A 20,239-nucleotide genomic window follows, 5' to 3' on the forward strand; every position below is an offset into this window, starting at 1 on the left:
TCTCTCCAGACTAAAAACTGGTGTCACTTGTCCACATGTTCAAGGGGCATATGGATGTTCTTATGACAGCCTCTTTCTGTATTTCTGAACTAATAAATGTAAAGCGTTTGGAATAGTGCCTAGTAAACAACATGCACCATAAAAACGTTAGGGTCATTATCATTATCCAGCCTCATCTCTCTAGCTGGGTATGAACTTCCCTGTAATCGAAGATCTCACCATTTTTATCTTTTTTCCCCCTAAACACCTAGCACGGTGTTTTTAATAATTTGTTGGCATGATTAAGACTTTAAACAAGTTGCTCTCCCTTTGAGAGCTCAGGTAGGACCACTGAGAGGTTGTGTGTAGAGTCCGATATGAGTCCACAGAACTATTTGGCGCCCGCTGTTTACAAGCCACTGTCCTGAGCCTACGCCCTTTGTAGAGTCAAAAGTATCAATAAATGAACGTACAGGAGTGAGGCTAGTTGAGCAATGATTCCCGCTCCTAGGAGGTCTCAACTACCAGCCCGCAGGTGGAGCGGGTGGGACTCCCATGCGCTCCCCATTCCACGCCATTTCCACGTCGCTCGAATCGATGCTTTCCGTGTTGCCTCGTGCCTGGACGGCCGGCCCTACTAGGCGCAGAGGGGAAGGATCCCGGTTTCGGCGTCTGGTTGGGGCTCCGGGAGCCGCGGGAAAGCGAGGCTGCGGCGCGGGAGGCTTGGCCAGCAGATCCCGGCGGCGCCCGGCCAGGCCCCCCCGCCCCGGCTCCTCGGCTGCCCAATCATGGCGCGGCTCGGGAGCGCGCCGCGGCCAATCAGGAGCGGCGGGAGCGGCGCCGGGAGCCGGCGGGCGCAGAGCGAGCCCGAGAGTCTGGAGCCGGCGTCGGCGCTGCGGCCGGGAGGGAGCGTGGCGAGAGCAGCGCGGCCGGGTGGGTATCCCGCGGCCAGAGAAGCCGGCTTTTCCGCGGCGACCTTCCGGCGGACGCCGGGGACCCTGCGGACCGCGGCGCAGGTAACTGCACTCACGTCCCGCAGCAGGAGGGCGAGCGCGCCCCCCAAGAGGGGCCCTGCAGGTGGAGCGGGCGGGGGGCGGGGGCGGGGGGCGGGGGCGGGCCGGCCGCCAGGTCCTAGCGCCGCGGTGCCCCCTGGCGCTCCCGAGCCTGCTCGGTCGAGCCACGCGGAGGCGCGGCGTTTCCACCAGCCGCGGGCGTCCCGGGGTGGGAGAGGACGAGGGGACTCTGCTTAAGGCAGAGGACTCCTGCGACCCCTGGCCCCATACACAGACACTTCTGGCCGACGGGTATCTTCAAGATTGGGACGCCCAGGATGTCTTCATCGGCCCGAGTGGGGAGGCGACAACAGGTGTCCCAGGGGACGGTGCTTTCCCTACACTCCCATCGCCTGAAACCCTGGCCTTGGCGCCGCGCCCCACCTTCGGGGTGTCGGGAAGGACCCCAGCCTGGCCTCAGGCCCTCTGCCCGCTGGACAGCGCCCAGAGGCGGCCTGGACGTGGGGCTTGGATGGAGTTTCCTCTACGCGTTGCCAAGCAATTTGCCGGACACCCGCCTCTCGCTGGGATGAAGAGTTGAAGATGAGAGTGTGTGTGTGCGCGCGCGTGTGCGTGTGTGTGCATTCGTGCGTGTGTGTGTGTGCGCGTCCGTGTGTTCTGGTGCAACCCCTACTGGAAGGAGCTGCCTGAGGGCTGTGTGTGAATCATTAACTGTGCTTTTGTGCAGCTCCTGGCCTCTGCCTGCCTCCCCGCCTCTCCCGACGCTCCCCGTTTCCCCCTCGAGCAGGTCCTTCTTACTCTCTGTGCCTCCCTCTCCTGATCTGTAAGGTTATACCACCGGCCTGATAGCGCTGTTTTGAGGATTATATGAGCCAATGCCTGAAAAACACCGAGCACAGCGCTAAGCACTCAATAAATACCGGCTCTTATTATTTATTATACGGAGTGGATGGGCTTTTAAAGAGTAAATCAGACGTGTCCAAACTGGCCTAGCAACCATTTGCAGCTCTGAACAGCTTTCTACACTTGAAAGGAAAAAGATGCTATTATTAATGAGACTGATGGTATCTTTAAAGGTAGCATATCCTTTTGGGGGGCGGTAAAAAACCGATCCGTTGGAATGGTGAGAGAGATAAATGCATTCCAACTAGTAACTGAGAAAAGCTTTGTGACCTTTGAAAAAATTGGTATGAATATTGTGTGAAAATAATATCATGATACTTTGTTAAATGTTCACCTTTCGTTAGCATGGCTGATTTGGGGGAAGTATTTGAAAGTTTTATACTTTTTACTCCTCCCTTAAACGAAAAGGTAAAACTAAAAAGAGAAGGAGGGAGAAAGAGAGAGGAAGAAAAAAACTCAACCACACAACAAAAATGCCAGTGGCTCATAGAAACCTAAAATTGCAGTTGCTACTTTTAGGTGTTTTTTTCCTATGCCTGACCTGGGTGGTCTGGTTTAATTCTTTGTCACTGTGTCACTTTTCTTTTCTTGGTTAATCTGAAAAGTCAAATAATTGGCCCCTTTTATTTTTCTTTTTAAAACTTAAAATATCGACATGTAGCAGACCTGCTTGGAGTTCTGAACCCCCAGCTCAGTTGCCTCCTCCTCTGTGACGAATCCAAAAGAACCTTCTCAAAGCTTCTCTAGGGTGATGTCGGTGGGAATCTGTCTTACCACACCATACTACCCCCTATCCGGCAACCCATAGGCTAGGATCTGGGGAAAGGATGCAAACAAAATGCCCCAGTTCTTGTAGGGTCTCTTGTGCTTTTGCCAGGAGCCTTAGAATGAATACATTGACTTTGGGGAAATGCTTATCTTCTCAGGGGGTAAGAAGCCCACTTCCAGATGCAATCTTTCAAGTCTCAGATTAGCATGGCAGCCTTTTCAGTTGTTGATAAGAGGACTTTTACTCTCTCCAGTGGCGTGGGAGGATCTGAACGCGCTTGCTGCTGCGGGGAGTAAGAGAGATGTGTTGGGCGGGGCAAAGACTCTTGAGTTCAGAGCCAGACTCCCACCTCGTGAAATCTCAGACTGTGACTGACTCTGGGAAGCTTCAACAAATTGCTTTGTTTTTCTGAGCCAGGCTTCTGCTTTATAAAATGAGTTGTTGAATTTTTAATTTTATTATTATTTTTTCTTAGAGGTTGTTCTAAGGATAGTACTAATGAATGGAGGCGCCGTGGCACAGTTCCAGGGACGTGGTTACAGGTCTGGAGCATCCAGAGAGGATCTTAAAAGTTATACCTGAGAAAGACACAAAAAGCTTGACCGAGGGGTAACACTTGAGCTGAGTGTAGAATGATGAGCAAGTCTCTTGTGCAGGCAGGGGTGAGGTGGGATTGGAAAGAAGGTAGAGCAGAGAAGAGAAGACATTCCAGACTGAGAGAAGTGGTCAAAAGTACTATTACAGTCAGCTTAACGGTAAATAACAAGTAACCCCCAAATAATAATAATTTGCAACAGCCAAGATTTAGTTCCCTCTCATGCTGCATGTCCAGTGTAAGTCAGGCATAGTTCTACCCCTCATTTGTCATCATTCTGGGACCCACTGAGGCTTAAGAAACAGACTCTCTCTGGGACAATGTGGATCTTATTTATGACAAAGGGAAAAAGGACATGATAGAACAAAACTATAGCATCTAAAGTCTGCTCAGAAGTAGCAGCCGTCACTTCAGCTCTCATGCTGTTGGTCAAGGTAATTCACATGGCAAAGTCTGCTGTCCGTGGTATGGGAAAGTCTAAACAAGCTGCAGACAGCGAGGTATGGCTGAGCAGGAGGAAAAGTGCTGAAGGAAACAAGGTCAGGAGGTGGCCCAGTGGCAGATGATGAAGGACGCTGGGTCGGGTGCCAGGGGATTGGGACTTTATCCATTGGCAGGGAGCAGCCACTGAAGAGTTTTGAGTTGGGCTTTGACAGGGTCAGATTTTCCTGCTGAACACACATTTCTAGTGGCCAGGTGGAGAGAAGATTGAAATAGGTGAGCTAAAAAGCAAGAGGTGATGAGGGCCAGGGCAAATACGGTGGCCTCCAGTCTCTCTCTCACCATCTGTTACATGGCTTAAAATTCCACTGCTAGAAACTGATTTAGTTGGCTCTTGAGCAGCTTGCCTTCTTCACAAGTTCTCTCCTAAAATGCACATGCTCTCTCATCTTGAAGTCGTTATTTTATATCACCTGAAGCAGTGGATCTCAAACTTTAGTGTGCATCCGAATCACCTGGAGGGACTGAGAAAATGCAGATTGCTGGGCCTGGCCCCCTGAGTTCCTGAATCAGTCAGTCCGGTCTGGGGCCTGGAAATGAGTATTTCTGACAAGTGCTCAGGTGATACTGATGCCGCTGGTCCTACACTTTGAAAACCACTAAACTAAGGGGAGACATTAAGGTGTGATTGAGATAAATACCTGAATGGAAGAGTCCAATGGAAGGAGGAAAAGGGCTGGAAGGTCTCAGCGTTCTCCATGCAGCAGTTTTGCTGAAGGCTGACTCTGGCCATGAGCAGTAGGCTCTGTAAGAGTAACTGAGTCTAGGTGTATATTAAATTGCAGATGCAATGCTCATAGTGAGGAAATGAAAAAAGCTTGGGTCCAGAGAAGAAGCATACAAGTGCTGCTTCGTCGCATCCCTTTGTAATTTTGCCCAGACTTCCCATCCTGTCATCTAGCACACGCCCTTTTGTCTGGCTCCAGACCTCTCACTCAAGCCTGTCCGCATATTCCAATCCTGATCCATCACACTTCTTGTCATTCCAGCTATAATTTCTTCTGGAGCTGAGCTTTCCCACCGGGTGGACATTTGGCTGAATTTTGATATAGTCAGACCAAGAAATTGCTTGCTTTACTTGAGGTCACCATCATAATTAAATATCTGTGCCATGTGGTCATACAGATTGTGATCAGCACCCCCCACCCCCAAGATAAATAACCCCCTGAGAACCCAAGATTGTCCATGGTTTGGCTTATACTACGAGATGGAGCAAGTTACTACAGTTCCCCCTAACTGTGACTCATCACTCCTGAAACAACAGGGCATGCCAGAAATGGACGTAAAGGAGCAAATATGTTGGGGTGTATAACGTGACACAGGAAATAAAACACAGTGAGAGTGTCTTTTTTTTGTTTGTTTTTTACTATATTTTTTCTCATTCGTAAGCATGGCACAAATTTGAACTCTACCTAGGGTCCCAATAAACCAGTGGTTTGCCAGCATGTGACAGAGAGCATGTAAATGCATGAAATACTTCTAGGATCACCATTCTAAGTGCTGGCTACCAGATTAGAATATTTGTTTCAAGGTAGGATGAGTGCAGAATTACCCATCGGGATGTGAATAGAAAATTCTAGAAATTCTATATGCATTTTATTTTTTTGAGATAGAGTTTTGCTCTTGTCCCCCAGGCTTTAGTGCAGTGGTGTGATCTCAGCTTGCTGCAACCTCTACCCCCAGGTTCAAGGGATTCTCCTGCCTCAGTCTCCCAAGTAGCTGGGATTACAGGTACCCACCACCACGCACAGCTAATTTTTTTTTTTTTTGAGACAGAGTTTCGCTGTTGTTGCCCAGCCTAGAGTGCAGTGCATAATCTCGGCTTACTGCGACCTCCAGCTCCTGGGTTCAAGCAGTTCTCCTGCCTCAGCCTCCCTAGTAGCTGGGATTACAGGAATGCGCCACTGTGCCCGACTAATTTTGTATTTTTAGTAGAGACAGTTTTGCCATGTTGGTCAGGCTGGTCTTGAACACCTGATCTCAGGTAATGTGCCCACCTCGGCCTCCCAAAGTGCTGGGATTACAGGCGTGAGCCACTGTGCCTGGCCACAGGTAATTTTTCTATTTTTAGTAGAGATGAGGTTTTCCTATGTTGGCCAGGCTGGTCTCCAACTCCTGACCTCAAATGATCCGCCTGCTTCGGCCTCTCAAAGCGCTAGGATTACAGGTGGGAGCCACTGCATCCAGCCTTCTATATGCATATTAAATGTGTATAAAATAAGAAATACTATAATGAGCTCATATTATAAAATGAAGTGAGTGAGATTTGAAAAGATCCTTGTTCCAGTTGAGATTTGAGAGACAAGTCGTACCTTGAAGGTGTGCTTTCTGAAACAGGACAAACTCCCCCAGGATTCTGTGTACCTTCCCAGAGGTGGATGAGAAAGCTTAGAACTATAGCCTCTGTCCTGGAGGCCTGAAGCCAACTGTTTCCCTCTCCAGGTCATTTTGGAGAGCCAGCAGTTTTTCCCCCTCGTGCAGCTGTGGCCTTGGTACTGCCTTCACTTGATCTACTCTATGGTGAACTACCACGGTTCCCTCCAGCTCAGGTTTCCAGGAAACCTGGCCTAAAATTTCAAAAGGCGCAGCAAACAAAACTGTGGATGTAACTCTGAGAGCCAGTGAGAGAAGGGACACTTAAACCAGCCAGGGGGATTTAAAATGCTGAACAATTCATTAGAAGGTGCATCCCCACTGGATAACATTTACCCAGCAATTTGATATTTAAGAAATGTTAAGTATCAAATCATAGAAAAATATTATCTTCTATTATCTAGTTATATAAAATAAATGCTTATATCTCATATATCTGTATGTTTTTTCACATCTCTAGCACTTTCGGGAGGTAGACTTTAGTGTTACTGCCCTCTTTCTGAAATGCATTAACAAAGATAGAAACAGTTGACCAAAATTCTATAGATAGATAATAGTAGGGCAGGATTGAAACTTGGATTTTTCATTCATAGTGTGCAACCTTTGTCACCCCAGCTGGCTGCGTACTAACTTGGACTGGTGCCCTGAAGTGGCCTCTCTAACTGGCAAGGGGTGGTCAGTGTTCCTTGTGATGTTTCACCACAGCGAGGAGTGTGAAGCCACTTTGCAGGTTGCTAATGGCTCAGTGAAACCTTTGGGAGTTATGTTCATTTGAATGGTATTGACCATCTGCTGAGTGCAAGGCTTTGAGGAAAATGTTACAAGGAATTCAGAGAAGTATTATGCTCAGTCCCTGACACAGCCTCTATGCTGAGAGAGAAAAGACATAATATTTATATAAAATCAATGATAGTTAAACCACAGCGATACCAACAGTAGGCAAATAATCCAGTGGGCTGTCAAGTGCTGTGAATTCAGACAGCGAGTCTTTCCCAGATTGTGCTGGGCTGGGAAGGTTCAGGGAGGAGCAGCTACTCCAGGCTGGATGGAGAAGTAGGATTTAGCTAGGTGGGAACCACCATAGTCTTTAGGGAAGGAATGGGTCTAAGTGAACTGTGCCGCTGCACTGGTCCACAAGTCTTTTCAGGTCCATTCACTGGACTACTGTATCTGAAGTAAAGGGCTCAAGTGGGAGAGAAGGGAAGTCGGAGCTAGATGACTTCTTTTTTCTTTTTTTTTTCAGACAGAGTCTTGCTCTGTCGCCCAGGCCGGAGTGCAGTGGCGCGATCTCAGCTCACTGCAACCTTCGCCTCCTGGATTCAAGCAATTCTCCTGCCTCAGCCTCCTGAGTAGTGGGGATTACAGGTGCCCGCCACCACGCTTGGCTAATTTTTTGTATTTTTAGTAGAGATGGGGTTTCACCATGTTGGCCAGGCTCGTCTCGAACTTCTGACCTCAGGTGATCCACCTGCCGTGGCCTCCCAAAGTGCTGGGGTTACAGGCGTGAGCCACCGTGCCCGGCCTAGATGACTTCTTTTTTTTTTTTCTTTTTGACACAGTGTCTCGCTCTGTCATCCAGGCTGGAGTGCAGTGGCACAATCTCGGCTCACTGCAACCTCCACCTCCTGGGTTCACGCCATTCTCCTGCCTCAGCCTCCCGAGTAGCTGAGACTACAGGCGCCCACCACCACGCCCAGCTAATTTTTTGTATTTTTATTAGAGACAGGGTTTCACTGTGTTAGCCAGGATGGTCTCGATCTCCTGACCTCGTGATCCGCCCTCCTCGGCCTCCCAAAGTGCTGGGATTACAGGCGTGAACCACCGTGCCCAGCCTTCTTAAAGCTATCCTTTCTCGACTGCCATCAGACTATTTAATCTTTGCCTAAATTATCAAAAGCACTATTTAATCTGAATGGCTGCATAACCTCCTGCAAATGAAGCCATTCAGTGATTTATTAGTAGATGAATAACACTGGACTCTGATTTGGCCCTCTTAACATGTTCATTGTATTAATAGGAAAGCACTTTGGAGCTAAGGATGTCAAATGTCTATATAAATAAAATCTAATTCTATTATAAACTCTGTCAAACTTGCAGGCAGTTGGTCCTACTCCACTGGCAATCTAACCTGGAAAGGTCAAATGACTTGTTGAAAGACATGCAGAAATCCCTTGGTGCTTCTGTAATAACTGACCCTGCTTCCCCTGACATTTGGCGGTGTCTAGCTTAAGTCACTTCACATATCTCCATAAGGATGGTGACACTAAGAATGACACTAAGATGACACTAGGGCCCCTGTCATCTAGATAGGATTTCTCCTACTCATATTATGCCCCATGGGGGCTGTCAGCTGTGACCCCAAAGGGTCCTTGTTAATTTTAAGCTTGGGGTGAGATCATTGTATGCTTCTTTTTCAGGCTTCTCCCTGGCTTTCATTGAAAGAAGGTACCATTTTAGTGCTGTGTGTCCATGCAAACACACCATCTGAATGAAAGGGCATTCTCAAGCATTTTTCATGCCAAATGCCGAGAAGTATAGTGGGACCATCAGTGGCTTTCTATCTACCTGAACTTTGAAGTTAGACACTAGACCCTTGCCAGCTTGATAGTCCCTCCATTGGCTGCCCTTTGAAGTTAGCTAACTGGTTTAAAAAACCAAATGGGATACTTTAAATGAAAACAGACTTTATTTCACTGTGTGCCTTAGAAACAGAAAACATTTGTCTTAAATTTTTTTGGTTTTTGTTTCCGTTTTTTTTTTTGAGACAGAGTATCATTGTGTCACCCAGGCTGGAGTTCAGTGGCAGGATCTCAGCTCACTGCAGCCTCCACCTCCTGGGTTCAAGCGATTCTCCTGTCTCTCCTTCCTGAGTAGCTGGGACTACAGGTGTGTGCCACCATGCCTGGCTAATTTTTGTATTTTCAGTAGAGATGGGGTTTCACCACGTTGGCCTGGCTGGTCTCGAACTTCTGGCCTCAAGCAGCCCACCTGCCTCAGCCTCCCAAAGTGCTGGGATTACAGGTGTGAGCCACCATGCCTGGCCCGTTTGTCTTCAGCTTTTAAAAGAGAATAATGATAATGCCATGGTTAAGTGGATGAGGCTGGGGTGATCCATATTTGGTAGACGTATCCAGTTATATGTTGTTTAAATGTTGTCTATTATGTGAACTCAGAGCTGTCAAAAATATACTTTGTGTTTTTCCCCATCCTTGTCAAACATAAAATATTCATTTTTTTCTAAATCATTCCATGTCCCTACATTTCCCTCCACTTCAGACTTTGAACAGTTGAAGGATGGAAAACTTTTATCATTGCTGAAATTATCAAAAACACTGTCAATAGCTATCATACATTAAGTTTTACATCCTCTGCTGAGTGGTTATACCATGTTATCTTACTGAATTTGCACCTCAACGCTGTAAGGTCAGGAGGAGTAGCATCTCATCTAAGGAGTAGCATTACATGAGGCAGACAGAGGCTGGAGCTAAGTACTTTGTCAAAGGTTGCAATGGAGCTGGGCTTTAAACCTACCTCTCTTAATCTCTTAGATCTAGAAGCTATGCCCTGAGTCACTGTGGTATCTGGAAGCAAAAGGAAATGTGCTCTGAGGAGTTAACAGGGGCTGTCTGTACACTCTGGCCACACCTGGGAGAAGCCTGGTAGGAGGAAAACTGCTTTTGTTTTTGCAGGGTCAGTTCACAGTATCAGCAGGGCAGTCAAAGCACACTTTTTTCTCTCTCTTTTTTTTTCCCTATCTCATCCTTATTCTTTTTGTTATGATGTCTAAAAAGTTGGTGAGTTAGGGAGTGAGGATCTGAGTAAATCCAGCATGTTTCTCAGTCACCACCCATCAACCTAATTGGCATAGGCGGGGCTGTGCTGTCTGCAACACAGCCAGCTCCTCCAGCTGTGCCATCCATCATACTCAGGCACCCTGGAGCGCACATGCTCTGCTTCCGGTTGATTTTAAGTTCCCGATTCCTGAGCAGGCCTTGGGGAGGCAGTCCCAAGGAGTTAGAGTTGTTTGCTTTCGCATATCAGACTCCTGTCTGGGTGACTTGGCTGGTCACAGCACAGTTCTCCTGGGCCCAGGGATCTCCTGTCATTTGGTTGCCATTTTCCTATGAAGAGGGTAGAGAGTATGCACCCAGTCAGGTCAGGCACTTTGCAGAGGTGGGTCCTGGGTATAAGAAAGCCAGATAAGAGTGTCGGTTCATTTATACATGTATGTTTCTACTCATAAGAAAACAACTCACGAGGCAAAAAAGTACATCTCGTGGATGGAGCAGGGCGAAGTGGTTACAAGTACAGACTCTGGAGCCAGACTGCCTGGGTTTGAATTGTGCAGTTTCAGGTAAGCTATTTAATCTCCCTGAGCCTCAGTTTCCTTATCTCTTTAAAGGGAACCTACTTCATAGGGTTATGAGGATTATGTGATAATTTAATTAAATGAGCAGTAAAGCACTTTGACATCAATATCTGAGAGATGAGAAGTGTTACGTAAGTGTTTATCAAATAGCACATAAAAATAAAGCGGTAGATGAATATCATGGTTTGTAGGTTACACAGTGCTGTGTTAGACAAAGCTTACTTGACTACCTCACTTAAGGTACTCACGGTGAGTTATGCTCAAATGAAGTCTTATGAAGTGTCCTAGGGAAACTAGCCATTTTAAAGAATCATATGAGAAATATGTATGTAAACTGCCTTTTTGTAAAATGAACATGAGAGAAACTGTGTCAGAGGAAGAAAGAAGACAAGGTTGGATGACTTGATGTTTCAGGTGAGGGGGACTGGAGGGGTAGAGTGCCATCATCTTGGATGGGAAGGGTTCCTGCCGCAGTAATTTCAGGGAAGGGAGAGTCGCTGGTCAAATCTGGATGCGTTAAGTGTGAGAATCTTTTTAGATGTTGAAGTGAAGATGCTCAGTGGGCACCAGAAGTCAGGTGAGAAGTCAAGGCTGGAAGGATCTATGTGGGGGTCCCTAGCTTATAGATGGAATCTAAAGCCGTGAAGGAATGAAGGTATTTAACAGCTGGAGAAGGGGTCCTAGGGTTGAATCAGGGGGCATTCCAGCTCCATTGGGAAATTCAAGCTGGCTCGAGTTTTCTAGTTTGTGCTTTTCTTCACTTTGCCAGTGTAAAATGAGGTATGGACCCATCAGCATTTTCTTTGGGTGGTTTTATCATTTGAGCTCTATAATGCCATGGTTAGGTGCCTGAGTTAAGACTAGGGTCGGATACCATTTGATCGCTTACTATCTTTGTGCCCTTGGGCAAGTTACTTAGTCTCTGAGACTCAGTTTCTTTGCCTGTGAGATGAGAACTGGTGGTTAAAAATGCCCATCTCATAGGTGTGAGGGCTCAGTAAGTGCGACACTGATGCTACGAAGCTGTTCACCACTGTATGTCTTGAAAGATTCTCACCGTTCATGTAAATTTGTTAAAAGTGAGGAGTGGTGACAGTCACACGTTAAAGCCCTTTGAATTTTCCCTAAGCTGAAAACCGCATTTTGTTTGTTTGTTTGTTTTTTTGAGACGGAGTCTCGCTCTGTCACCCAGGCTGGAGTGCAGTGGCGCGATCTCGGCTCACTGCAAGCTCCACCTCCTGGGTTCACGCCATTCTCCTGCCTCAGCCTCCCAAGTAGCTGGGACTACAGGCGCCTGCCACCACGCCCGGCTAATTTTTTGTATTTTGTTTTTTGGTAGAGATGGGGTTTCACCATGTTAGCCAGGATGGTCTCCGTCTCCTGACCTTGTGATCCGCCCGCCTTGGCCTCCCAAAGTGCTGGGATTACAGGCGTAAGCCACTGCGCCCGGCCAGAAAACCGCATTTTAATCAACTTATATTGCTGCTGTTTTTCTTCTTTAACAAAAAATAATAAAAGAGAGAGGTCAGGGAGATACTGTAGTAACTACACACATATGCCAGCGACTATGTTTTCTCTGTAATTGAAACATTACATCCAGTGATCAGATCTGGCTTCTATATGTGATAATTGCCACAAGAATCGCAGATGCTCAAGCATTCAGAGATATGAAAACTGAAACACAGAACAAAAGAGATACCACTGGATGACAGTGTTTTAGTATTACGTATAATAACCTCATGTTTGCGCTTTGCCACCATGAGCCAGGTAAGGAGGTTCTCTCACTCTTCCCTAAGATACTAACCAATCTTCCCTACTAATTTTTTTTTTTGACAGCGGAGTTTCACTCTGTCGTCCAGGCTGGAGTACAGTGGCATGATCTTGGCTCACTGCAATCTCTGCCCCCCCGAATTCAAGTGATTCTTCTGCCTAAGTGATTCTCCTCCCAAGTAGCTGGGATTACAGGTGTGAGCCACCATGCCCAGCTAATTTTGTATTGTTAGTGGAGATGGAGTTTCACTTTGTTGGCTAAGCTGGTCTCAAACTCTTGATCTCAAATGATCCACCCTCCTCCTCGGCCTCCCAAAGTGGTGAGATTCCAGGCGTGAGCCACCGAGACCAGCCTTCTTTACTATTTTAAATCCAAGTTTTACACTTGGTTGGAAAATTCCTCTCATCCATTTTATTTCACTCAGCAAGTAATAATATTCTGAATCTGTTTCTGAAACACTCTCTCTCTCAAAGCTAAATAAGAACCCAGAGATGTGGAGAATCACATTCTGAAGTCTTGTCACTCCATCCTCTAATTATTATGTCTGCTGTGTTTGCATTTATGGTTTATATGCTTTGAATTTGTAGCTTTTCTGTTTTGCAAGAGTTACTGTCAGTGAGACATCTACCAAAAGAAATACTGCTATTAGTGGTGTCAGGACCAAATGTATATAACAGTGTGGTGTATTTCTAAATCCCTGCTGTGGTTTTTGAGAAACCATCTCTAGATGGGTGTGGGCGATGTGAGGACTGAAAGAAAAAATCTTTAGAAACAACAAAGCAGAAACATTAATAGGAAAGAGCTTCCAGTGATTAAATTTTTCTTTTGGTCTTTCAGATTGAGGAAGTAAGGAGAATAGACATACATGGTGGGAAATTTCCATCAACTTGGAAAAAACAATAGAATACATAATTCTTAGCCACTGAGATGAGAGCCCAGGAAGTCACAAGGCCAAAGGATCCTGTCCCATTTGTCTGTGGTGACAGCCTCTCCTCCCACTATAAGGAATGCCTTACCCTTAAACAATGGAAGTGTCCCTGAGAAGTTGAAGAAATGCATGCTGATGGAAGTTTTTAAATCAAATCATTGTAGATGTACCCCAGTGATTATACTTTTCTGTATTTTCCATTTTTTTTTTTTTTTAGTGAGAGTGTGTTCTGTTTATAATAAAAACACAAATCAGAAAAATTTTTTTTTTGATATGGAGTCCTGCTTTGTCATCCAGGCTGGAGTACAGTGGTGTGATCTTGGCTCACTGCAACCTCAGCTTCCTGTGTTCAAGCGATTCTCCTGCCTCAGCCTCCCGAGTAGCTGGGGTTATAGGTGTGTGCCACCACTCCCAGCTAATTTTTGTATTTTTAGTAGAGATGGGGTTTCACCATGTTGGCCAGGCTGGTCTCGAACTCCTGACATCAAGTGATCTGCCTGCCTCGGCCTCCCAAAGTGCTGGGATTATAGGCATGAGCCACCACGCCTGATTAGGAAAAATAAAAGAAGGAAATAAACTAGGAGTGTGGGGATGAGTGAGTTGTCACCATTGAAAGGTGCTCATTTGCTCACATTTTATACTGTGAGAATTCTTTTGTCCTGCAAGCTGTGACATTTCATAACATACCTGCTCTCCACACTTAGAATTTACTTTAAACATAGGGGATGTCAGTAGTGCATTTCATGTATCAAAACCTCAGACTTCACTCTACCAAAGCAGCCAGGCCTCAGTCAACAGACATCGACTCTCACACTGTGCCAAGCCCACCCAGTGTGTCCTGGTTCCTTGTGGCTGTCCCTGGCAGTTGGAGACACCCACATGCCCCTGCCTTCAGTCAGCAGACACAAACTTGGGATGCGTCTGTTTCTTGTTTGTGAGAGGCCTGGTTCACAAGGATAACATCATGATCAGCCAGGGGCCCCTGTGCAGCTGCCCCATGAGGCCACTGCAGCAGCCTGCGTTTTAACGTTTGGCCAGGCTGTTTTGGTTTTATGCCCATGCGTCTGTTTTGTTGGGGGAAGAGGGAGGGGAAGGATTCTCAGAAAAGGGAAGGACATATCCTCTGCTTTGCTGAAAACGGAAATAAGGAATTATCAGTTCAGGGTCAGTAGAAGCCACAGTGCCTGGCTTCCTTCTGCTGGGCTCCTCTGGAATAATTTTGTTTTGTTTTGAAAGGCCTGAAAGCAACTTGAGCCAGATAAGTTGTTCTAGGGTGACAGTTTTTAGCAGGGAGTCCACAGATCCCTAGGACTTTGAGAAGTGTGTCTGTGAAGTGCCTTAAATTATAATTAATGTTGCATGTTATGTGTATTTTTCCAGAGATGAGAGTCTCTGGCTTAAATTATAACTCAAAGAGATTCAGAGAGCTATAGTTTGTTGTTTAAATGCTAAGAACCAGTTTCAAGGAGAAGCCTTCAGGTCTGAGTTGTACATCTTGGTCTTGGCCCTAACTTGAGAACTCTTCCTGATTGGTGACTTGTGTATGTAGTGATAATATCAAGAAAAGTGTGCAGCTCACCTTAGGTATACCTATAGAAGGTCATGTTGCAGGAAGATGAAGAAGGTTTCACTTTTTCAAGTGCTGGAAATCTAGAAATCTTTTTTTTTTTTTTTTTTTTTTTTTTTTTTTTTTTGAGACAGAGTCTTGCCCTGTCTCCCAGGCTGGAGTTGGGTGGCACCATCTCGGCTCACTGCAACCTCCGCCTCCAGGGTTCAAGTGATTTTCCTACCTCAGCCTCTTGAGTAGCTGGGATTACAGGTGCGTACCTCCACACCCAGCTAATTTTTTTGTATCTTTAGTAGAGACAGGGTTTCACCATGTTGGTCAGGCTAGTCTTGAACTCCTGACCTCGTGATCCGCCTGCCTCAGCCTCCCAGAGTGCTGCGATTACAGGCGTGAGCCACCGCGCCTGGCCTGGAAATCTAGAAATATTAGGTGGACCCACAGAAACCCATGCACTTACTGAAGCCCATGCTGCAGAAAGATGAAGGTTTCACTTCTTCAAATGCTGGAAAACTGGGCATCCAGAAATCTGTGACCTCTGTCCTAATGCCTCCTATTCTCTCCTTTCTCAAGCACACTCAGAGCTCCCTTAATATTCTGTATTATGATAGTATTGACTAGTTGGAATGAACACAAATATCTCTTTTACCTGGTGTCTCAGTGTGTTTGTGTTGCTGTTAAGGAACACCCGAGACTGGGTAATTTATAAAGAAAAGAGGTTTATTTTGCTCATAGTTCTGCAGGTTGTACAAGAAGCATGGCACCAACATCTGCTTCTGGTGAGGGCTTCAGGTTGGTTCCACTCAGGATGGAAGGTAAAGGGGACCCAGGTGTGCAGAGATCACATAGCAAGACAGCAGAAACGAGAAAAAGGAGGAGGTGCCAGGCTCTTTTCAACTTCAGTTCTCGCAGGAACTAAGTGAGAACTCACTCACTCCTGTGAGAATGGCACCATTCATAGGGATCTGGCCTCACAATCCAAACACCTCCTACCAGTCCCCACCACCAACACTGGGGATCAAACTTCAACAGGAGACTTGGCAGGGCCAAACAAAGCATGTCCAAATCAGAGCACCTGATCTTCTGCTGAGTTCTAAGATAATCCAGGCCCTCATGATGGTGACAAGGTAACACGTTTATGAGGAACTTCCTCCAAGTGGCTGTTTATCCTGTGCCAAACACAAATGACCTTCCCCAGGGTTCCAGCCTTGGTTCTTGTATTTCCTCTTATTCTGAGTGACCAAGTCCAAATCCCCAGCTTCCAGTGGCCTCTCAGTCTGTGTTTTTAGCACTCATCTCTCTTCTTCGGAGCTCTTAATCTGCCTATTTAACAGGTCCTAAAGACACCATCTCAATGTGGTTGTCCCACAGGCCCGTCAAATCACTGGGCCTAATGCTAAGCTCATCACCTCCCTTTTATCTCCCAACCATTCTTCCTCTTGAAGTCCTTATCGTGGCAAATGGTACAAAAATTGATCCAGTTTTCCAAAGGTTTTTTTCATCCACCTACGGCATCTTTACTTCCACAATCTCAATGAGTCCAAAAAAGATTCTATCCCCATATCTTGATAACATTACATCCTAAATGGCTGTAAAAACACCTTTCCTCTCTATCCCCCATCTTGCGATGCCTAATCACTCTAATTACTAGCTGGTCTTTTCACTGTCCGGTTGATCTTTCTCATTGCTTCCAGAATAACCTTTTTCTAAAAAACAAATTGGGTCATGTTATTTCCCTGCTTAAATTGTTTAATCGATCTCCATTGCCTTTATGACAAAACCCAACCTTCTTGACATGGCCTACTGGGCCCTGTCTGACCTGACTCCTAGCTCTCCAGCCTCCTGTCTTACTCTTCTCCTTCTGGCTCATTGCTTCATCAAAGTAAATCACCTATGGTTCAGAAAACATATCTTTTTATTCATCTTCTGGACTCAGTAGGGGCATAATACATTTTTAATGAAGCTGTTTTGAGTGGAGGCCTTGAAAAAACTATTACACTTCACATTCCAAGTCGGGTAACAAAAAGACATCTTCATACCGTCTCAGTGCTTCATCCCATCCCTGCCCCCTGACCTATTTCTAACATTAATGCTGAATCTCAGGCCATCCTTGAACATGAACCTCATTTCTGAGCCTCTCGTCCTCCCTTCACATCATGCCTTATTCATTTCCAGATCCCACCCTGTCTGTGACACACACTGCAGGGGTTGGGGTCAGTGATGGGTGATGTTCAGGTGTGAGGTTAGGGAGGGGGCAGGTCTGGGGATGGACGTAGGAATCAGGGAGGTTGCATACACCCTTTGGTAGCAAACAATAGTTTTGCATGTTAACGTGAGTGGTTAAGCATGGCTGAGTGCAATGGTACCCTCTTATTGACCATTTTGTATTGTCATGCTTTGTTCCTATAGATGCCATCCTGCCAGCCTGGAATGTCCATTTTCTCCACCAGTGACCCCTGCCTCACAGAACTAATTTCTATTTATCTTTCAACGAGTTGTTGCCTTCCCTGTTATTCTTCAGTGACCCCAAATTGGACTAGGTGTCACTCCTGTGCACCCATCGCACTGCTACATTCTCCTGAAGTTGCCCTGATCATACCATACTGTGATTATTTATTTGCCTGTCTCTCTCTCCAAGGCAGGGGCTGGATCTTAGTCCTCTCTCTGTTCTTAGAATTTCACAGGAACATCCCTAGCAATAGGAGATGCTGAATAAATGCTTATTGAATGAATGAATGAATGAATGGGCAATGTTCTGTGCCAGACTTCTAAAAGCCTGCAGAAACTCCATGAGCATAAATAACCCAGAGTCCAACAAGACCTATTAGATCATCTCTCTATATTCTACGCATGTGGCATTGCATACCAGCATTGACTCTTATCCAGATTTTAACTTTCCGTATTGGCTATCTCTTAGGTGCATCTCAAGCCCTCTTAGCCCTACCTGTCTCTGGGCCACTGAACTGAATCATTCTCCCATCCGAGGCTACTACTGCAGGTCCTTTGACTACTTCAGGACTCAGATGAAGTACCACATTGAAGGGTGTGGAATCTGGATTTCTCATCTGCTGCTAAATGATCTAGAAGATGCACCCCCAAAATGTGGGGAGTTGGGCCAACATGGTGTGAACTGCGACCAAAGGGGAATAAGAGACAGGTGGGTGCTGGCAGGTACATTTCCTGTCCAAGCACCAGCCCCTCCAATGAAAGGTTTTGAGGTACCTTAGTTCCCAACAGCCTCTCTGACCCAGCAACAAGCTGATTCCTGTGAAGCCATGGCCAGTTTAGGCCCACTCCATCTTATGTTTGCTTTCCCTATCTCACTTCTCTTCTCTTTCTTGGGCTTCCCTGGGATTGCTGTAAAACACTAGTGTAGAGGCTTCACCTCAGGCTCTGCCTCCTAAGGAATCTGGCCTAAGACATGTTCACACCTGCCAGTATTTCCCTAGAGAATCATGGGCCAGTGGAGGTGGAAGAGGGAAGAACAGTATGCATCAGGTGGTCTCTAGAGCATGGATGCAGCAGGGCTTGCCTGGAAGTTCAAGGCTTCAGCCATGCATCTGCTGTCCTTCTCTATGCAAGTGAGTGGTGTTGGCCACCCTCATTTAGGGGAATTGGGCAGATGGATGCATTAGTAGAAAAAGATCCATCATTTAGAACCTGTGAACTAGTTCCTATGGAGGCTGACCATCTGTTCCATAATTTCCTGTTTTTAAAAATCCCAATTTAAGAAATTAAATACATATATATATATATATATAAACTTTTATGTCAGTGATACAGCTGTGAAAATGGATCCTTAACAATATCTGTGATGTATTCTGGGTTTAAATCCTAGCTTTGCCACTTACTACTTGTGTGACCTTGAGAAAGTTGGCCAGTCCAAGCCTTAGTTTCCTCATCTGGAAAAGAGTCATTAGTAATAGCAGCTTATATCAGGATGTTGTTGTAAAGATGGGACAAGATAATGCATTTGTAGGCCTCAACACAGTACTGTATAGGGTAAGCACTCACAAGATATTAGTTATAGTCATTAATATTTTCTCTTTAAAATACAATTTGAGAATGATAGAGTGTTAATCCTAGTATAGTAAACAAATTTAAGTTTAGAGTTTTTTTTTTTTTTAATTTGTAGAGCTTAGAAAGGTTTTATTGAGATTTTAAGAGGTATTTTCTTGGTCTGAAACTTTTTTCTAGGGAATAAAAATCTCAGACCCAGTTTTAATCTTGCGAAAAAGGGTGGGAAGGCATGATAAAAAGCTTCTATGGAAGTGGTGTTTACCTGCCAGGTATTTTGTTTTATTGGAAATGTGTGAGAACCACATGGGGCTTGAGACTACATAAGTGTATTTCCTGTCTTCCAAATATTTTTAAGGTCTTTGCAAATAACTTTATATCAATCCCAAATTAATAAATTTGTGGAAACAAAAGCAGAAAGGTTTTACATTTGTGCTGTGGTCATTCAGCGAATTTGTGGCAGAGAAGATCCAAGGAACTAGCCTCTTGCCCCTTACCTGAGGCAAGCTTCAATCTGTGCCAGGTAAACAGAAAAGTACTTCCTCCAGGGAAGCACATAATCAGGATTAACAATATGTATGCTGGTAACTTTTTGCCTTTTTTTACAAAGCTGTATTAAGAGTCATTAAGCTTTAAACTGTAATCCGGGTTTATTATTAACTCCTTGCAATCAAGCTTCCAGTTCAACTGTTCTACTTTATTCTACAAATGCTTGTCGCTTTCTAATACGGTTTGGCTGTGTCCCCACCCAAATCTCATCTTGAATTCCCACGTATTATAGGAGGGACTTGATGGGAGATAATTGAATCGTGGGGACAAGTCTTTCCTATGCTGTTCTCATGATAGTGAATAAGTCTCATGAGATCTGATGGTTTTATTAAGAGGAGTTCCCATGCACAGGCTCTCTCTTTGCCTGCTGCCATCCATGTAAGATGTGACTTGTTCCTCCTTCCCTTCTGCCATGATTGTGAGACTTCCCCAGCCACGTGGAACTGTAAGTCCAATTAAACCTTTTTCTTTTTTAAATTGCCCAGTCTTGGGTATGTCTTTATATGAAAACGGACTAATACACTTTCCTTCTGTGTAATGGCACTGAGCACTAGAAATTCTGCCAGGAAGGATCCATCCCTCCAGAAGCTAAACTCTGCAAGCTTTCTGAAGTCACCAGCGACCACCCAAGGCCCTTTATGTCTCTCCTCAGCAGTTGACACTAGAGAAAACTTCTTTTTCAAAATTCCCTCTTGCCATCATAACTTGGAGCCCTCTGGTTTTTCTGTCTCTCTCTCTGCCTGGCTCTGTCGCCCGAGGGTCTAACTTCTCCCTCCCCAGCCCCACTCCCTTATGTAGGCATGCTCCAAGAGTCAGTCATCTTCTATCTTTTTACTTCCCCTATTGATAACCTACTCATTCCCTTGGCTTCGTACATTGTTTTTTCTTGGATGACTCTAAAATCTAAC

The 20,239-nt window shown here is 45.6% G+C and overlaps 1 protein-coding gene across 3 annotated transcripts in view; it reads left to right on the forward strand.

The window, feature by feature from the left end:
- Positions 1–873: 873 nt before the first annotated feature.
- STON2 (stonin 2) overlaps positions 874–20,239 on the forward strand; it is a 173,890-nt gene continuing 154,524 nt past the window's right edge. For 2 of the 3 annotated variants that reach the window (XM_030804175.1, XM_030804178.1), the window contains exon 1: positions 874–995. The gene's annotated coding sequence lies outside the window, so the exon portion shown is untranslated. Of the gene's footprint in view, positions 996–17,847; positions 17,923–20,239 lie in introns of those variants that run through there. The other variant, XM_030804177.1, reaches the window with a different exon arrangement.

This window comes from Nomascus leucogenys, chromosome 22a (genome assembly GCF_006542625.1).
Source record: "Nomascus leucogenys isolate Asia chromosome 22a, Asia_NLE_v1, whole genome shotgun sequence".
Taxonomy (NCBI): domain Eukaryota; kingdom Metazoa; phylum Chordata; class Mammalia; order Primates; family Hylobatidae; genus Nomascus; species Nomascus leucogenys.